We start from the raw sequence: 6,000 nt of genomic DNA, 5'->3' as shown, positions 1-6,000 counted from the left end.
CATTTTGAGCCTGTAATCGAACCCACAAATGCTGATGCACCAGATACTCAACTCAAAGGCCAGTTTTATTGGCTCTTTAATCAGGGCAACCAATTTCAGCTGCGCTAACATAATTGTAAAAGGGTTTTCTAATGATCAATTAGCCTTTTAAAATGATAAACTTGGATTAGTTTACACAACGTGCCATTGGAACACAGGAGTGATGGTTGCTGATAATGGGTCTCTGAACGCCTATGTAGATATTCCATTAATAAATCTGCCGTTTCCAGCTACAATAGTCATTTACAACATTAACAATGTCTACACTGTATTTGATGCTATTTTAATGGACAAAAAAATAGATTTTCTTTAAAAAACAAGGACATTTCCAAGTGACCCCAAAGTTTTGAACGGTAGGGGATGTGTATTTGTACGTATCTATTTGTATATGTATATGTATGCATACTTATATTTATATTTAAATATGTGGGTATGTGTATGTGCAGTTGAAGTCAGAAGTTTACATACACTATATAAATAATAATATATGCCATTTAGCAGACGCTTTTATCCAAAGCGACTTACAGTCATGTGTGCATACATTCTACGTATGGGTGGTCCCGGGGATCAAACCCACTACCCTGGCGTTACAAGCGCCATGTTCTACCAACTGAGCTATTTCTCTACACCTTAGCCAAATACATTTAAACTCAGTTTTTCACAATTCCTGACATTTAATCCAAGTAAAAATTCTGTGTCTTAGGTCAGTTAGGATCACCACGATATTTTAAGAATGTGAAATGTCAGAATAATAGCAGAGAGAATAAATTATTTCAGCTTTGATTTATTTCACCACATTCCCATTGGATCAGAGGTTTATATACATTCAATTAGTATTTGGTATCATTGCCTTTAAATTGTTTAACTTGGGTCAAACGTTTCGGGTAGCCTTCCACAAGCTTCCCACAATAAGTTGGGTGAATTTTGGCCCGTTCCTCCAGACAGGGCTGGTGTAACTGAGTAAGGTTTGTAGGCCTCATAGCTCGCTCATGCTTTTTCAGTTCTGCCGACAAATGTTCTATAGGATTGAGGTCAGGGCTTTGTGATAGCCACTCCAATACATTTACATTTACATTTAAGTCATTTAGCAGACGCTCTTATCCAGAGCGACTTACAAATTGGTGCATTCACCTTATGACATCCAGTGGAACAGCCACTTTACAATAGTGCATCTAAATATTTTAAGGGGGGAGGGGGTGAGAAGGATTACTTTATCCTATCCTAAGTATTCCTTAAAGAGGTGGGGTTTCAGGTGTCTCCGGAAGGTGGTGATTGACTCCGCTGTCCTGGCGTCGTGAGGGAGTTTGTTCCACCATTGGGGAGCCAGAGCAGCGAACAGTTTTGACTGGGCTGAGCGGGAACTGTACTTCCTCAGTGATAGGGAGGCGAGCAGGCCAGAGGTGGATGAACGCAGTGCCCTTATTATGGGTGTAGGGCCTGATCAGAGCCTGGAGGTACTGAGGTGCCGTTCCCCTCACAGCTCCGTAGGCAAGCACCATGGTCTTGTAGCGGATGCGAGCTTCAACTGGAAGCCAGTGGAGAGAGCGGAGGAGCGGGGTGACGTGAGAGAACTCGGGAAGGTTGAACACTAGACGGGCTGCGGCGTTCTGGATGAGTTGTAGGGGTTTAATGGCACAGGCAGGGAGCCCAGCCAACAGCGAGTTGCAGTAATCCAGACGGGAGATGACAAGTGCCTGGATTAGGACCTGCGCCGCTTCCTGTGTGAGGCAGGGTCGTAATATGCGGATGTTGTAGAGCACGAACCTACAGGAACGGGCCACCGCCTTGATGTTAGTTGAGAACAATACCTTGACTTTGTTGTCCTTGAGCCATTTTGCCACAAATTTGGAAGTATGCTTGCGGTAATTGTCCATTTAGAAGACCCATTTGCGACCAAGCTTTAACTTTCTGACAGATGTCTTGAGATGTTGCTTCAATATATCGACGTAATTTTCCTTCCTCGTGATGCTATCTATTTTGTGAAGTGCACCAGTCCCTCCTGCACAAAGCACACCCACAACATGATGCTGCCACCCCCGTGCTTCACGGTTAGGATGGTGTTCTTTGGCTTGCAAGCCTCCACCTTTTTCCTCCAAACACAACTATGGTCATTATGGCCAAACAGTTCTATTTTTGTTTCATCAGACCAGAGGACATTTCTGTCATGCAGGTGAATGAGGACCCAAAAGCGACTTGGCGAAAACAGAGTATTTAATCCAGAATAAACTTTACAAAACAAAAAGCATAATACTACACGTAAAGACGAGAACAGACTGGAGACTTGATCGAGAACTGCAGGTTGCCTCGGGAAGGCACTTGAACCTAGCAGACTCAGACACCTGCTCACCACGCAGCATCTGAGGGAAACACGACACGACAGGGCAAAACATAGACACAGCACGGTGAATTATAGATGAGGATCCGACAGGGCAGGTACGGGAAACAAGGAGAGAAATAGGGACTCTAATCAGGGAAAAGGATCGGGAACAGGTGTGGGAAGACTAAATGATGATTAGGGGAATAGGAACAGCTGGGAGCAGGAACGGAACGATAGAGAGAAGAGAGAGCGAGAGAGTGAGAGAGGGAGGGGAGAGAGAGGGATAGAAAGAGGGAAAGAACCTAATAAGACCAGCAGAGGGAAACTAATAGAATGGGAAGCACAGGGACAAGACATGATAATTAATGACAAAACATGACAGTACCCCCCACTCACCGAGCGCCTCCTGGCGCACTCGAGGAGGAATCCTGGCGGCAACGGAGGAAATCATCAATGAGTGAACGGTCCAGCACGTCCCGAGACGGAACCCAACTCCTCTCCTCAGGACCGTAACCCTCCCAATCCACTAAGTATTGGTGACCCCGTCCCCGAGAACGCATGTCCATGATCTTATGTACCTTGTAAATAGGTGCGCTCTCGACAAGGACGGGAGGGGGGAGGGAAGACGAACGGGGGTGCGAAGAAAGGGCTTAACACAGGAGACATGGAAGACAGGATGGACGCGACGAAGATGTCGCGGAAGAAGCAGTCGCACAGCGACAGGATTGACGACCTGGGAGACACGGAACGGACCAATGAACCGCGGAGTCAACTTACGAGAAGCTGTCGTAAGAGGAAGGTTGCGAGTGGAAAGCCACACTCTCTGGCCGCAACAATACCTTGGACTCTTAATCCTGCGTTTATTGGCGGCTCTCACAGTCTTCCCCGCAGACAAAGGCAGACCGGTAATGAAGTCTAGGGCGATGTGAGACCATGGTCGAGAAGGAATGGGGAGCGGTCTGAGACGACCGGCAGGAGGAGAGTTACCCGACTTAGTCTGCGCGCAGTCCGAACAAGCAGCCACGAAACGGCGCGTGTCACGCTCCTGAGTCGGCCACCAAAAGCGCTGGCGAATAGACGCAAGAGTGCCTCGAACACCGGGATGACCAGCTAACTTGGCAGAGTGAGCCCACTGAAGAACAGCCAGACGAGTGGAAACAGGAACGAAAAGGAGGTTACTAGGACAAGCGCGCGGCGACGCAGTGTGCGTGAGTGCTTGCTTAACCTGTCTTTCAATTCCCAGACTGTCAACCCGACAACACGCCCATAAGGAAGAATCCCCTCGGGATCAGTAGAAGCCACAGAAGAACTAAACAGACGGGATAAAGCATCAGGCTTGGTGTTCTTGCTACCCGGACGGTAAGAAATCACAAACTCGAAACGAGCGAAAAACAACGCCCAACGAGCTTGACGGGCATTAAGTCGTTTGGCAGAACGGATGTACTCAAGGTTCTTATGGTCTGTCCAAACGACAAAAGGAACGGTCGCCCCTCCAACCACTGTCGCCATTCGCCTAGGGCTAAGCGGATGGCGAGCAGTTCACGGTTACCCACATCATAGTTGCGCTCAGATGGCGACAGGCGATGAGAAAAATAAGCGCAAGGATGAACCTTATCGTCAGACTGGAAGCGCTGGGATAGAATGGCTCCCACGCCTACCTCTGAAGCGTCAACCTCGACAATGAATTGTCTAGTGACGTCAGGAGTAACGAGGATAGGAGCGGACGTAAAACGTTCTTTTAGAAGATCAAAAGCTCCCTGGGCGGAACCGGACCACTTAAAACACGTCTTGACAGAAGTAAGAGCTGTGAGAGGGGCAGCAACTTGACCGAAATTACGAATGAAACGCCGATAGAAATTAGCAAAACCTAAAAAGCGCTGCAACTCGACACGTGACCTTGGAACGGGCCAATCACTGACAGCTTGGACCTTAGCGGAATCCATCTGAATGCCTTCAGAGGAAATAACGGAACCGAGAAAAGTAACGGAGGAGACATGAAAAGAGCACTTCTCAGACTTTACGTAGAGACAATTCTCTAAAAGGCGCTGTAGAACACGTCGAACGTGCTGAACATGAATCTCGAGTGACGGTGAAAAAATCAGGATATCGTCAAGATAGACAAAAACAAAGATGTTCAGCATGTCTCTCAGAACATCATTAACTAATGCCTGAAAAACAGCTGGCGCATTGGCGAGACCAAACGGCAGAACCCGGTACTCAAAATGCCCTAACGGAGTGTTAAACGCCGTTTTCCACTCATCCCCTCTCTGATGCGCACGAGATGGTAAGCGTTACGAAGGTCCAACTTAGTAAAGCACCTGGCTCCCTGCAGAATCTCGAAGGCTGATGACATAAGGGGAAGCGGATAACGATTCTTAACCGTTATGTCATTCAGCCCTCGATAATCCACGCAGGGGCGCAGAGTACCGTCCTTCTTCTTAACAAAAAAGAACCCCGCCCCGGCCGGAGAGGAAGAAGGCACTATGGTACCGGCGTCAAGAGACACAGATAAATAATCCTCGAGAGCCTTACGTTCGGGAGCCGACAGAGAGTATAGTCTACCCCGAGGAGGAGTGGTCCCCGGAAGGAGATCAATACTACAATCATACGACCGGTGAGGAGGAAGGGAGTTGGCTCGGGACCGACTGAAGACCGTGCGCAGATCATGATATTCCTCCGGCACTCCTGTCAAATCGCCAGGTTCCTCCTGAGAAGTGGGGACAGAAGAAATGGGAGGGATGGCAGACATTAAGCACTTCACATGACAAGATACGTTCCAGGATAGGATAGAATTACAAGACCAATTAATAGAAGGATTATGACATACTAGCCAGGGATGACCCAAAACAACAGGTGTGAAAGGTGAACGAAAAATCAAAAAGAAATAGTCTCACTGTGGTTACCAGATACTGTGAGAGTTAAAGGTAGTGTCTCAAATCTGATACTGGGAAGATGACTACCATCTAAGGCAAACATGGGCGTAGGCTTGTCTAACTGTCTGAAAGGAATGTTATGTTTCCGAACCCATGCTTCGTCCATGAAACAACCCTCAGCCCCAGAGTCAATCAAGGCACTGCATGTAGCACCCGAACCGGTCCAGCGTAGATGGACCGACATAATAGTACAAGATCTAGATGAAGAGACCTGAGTAGTAGCGCTCACCAGTAGCCCTCCGCTTACTGATGGGCTCTGGCCTCTTACTGGACATGAATTAACAAAATGTCCATCAAATCCGCAATAGAGGCACAGGCGGTTGGTGATCCTCCGTTCCCTCTCCTTAGTCGAGATGCGAATCCCTCCCAGCTGCATGGGCTCAGTCTCAGAGCCAGAGGAGGGAGATGGTTGCGATGCGGAGCAGGGAAACACCGTTGATGCGAGCTCTCTTCCACGAGCCTGGTGACGAAGATCTACCCGTCGTTCTATGCGGATGGCGAGAGCAATCAAAGAGTCCACACTGGAAGGAACCTCCCGAGAGAGAATCTCATCTTTGACCACTGTGTGGAGTCCCTCCAGAAAACGAGCGAGCAGCGCCGGCTCGTTCCAGTCACTAGAGGCAGCAAGAGTACGAAACTCTATAGAGTAATCCGTTATGGATCGATCACCTTGGCATAGGGAAGCCAGGACCCTAGAAGCCTCCCCACCAA

Source organism: Oncorhynchus gorbuscha, linkage group LG04, assembly GCF_021184085.1.
Source record: "Oncorhynchus gorbuscha isolate QuinsamMale2020 ecotype Even-year linkage group LG04, OgorEven_v1.0, whole genome shotgun sequence".
Taxonomy (NCBI): domain Eukaryota; kingdom Metazoa; phylum Chordata; class Actinopteri; order Salmoniformes; family Salmonidae; genus Oncorhynchus; species Oncorhynchus gorbuscha.
Note: the sequence above shows the minus strand (reverse complement) of the source record.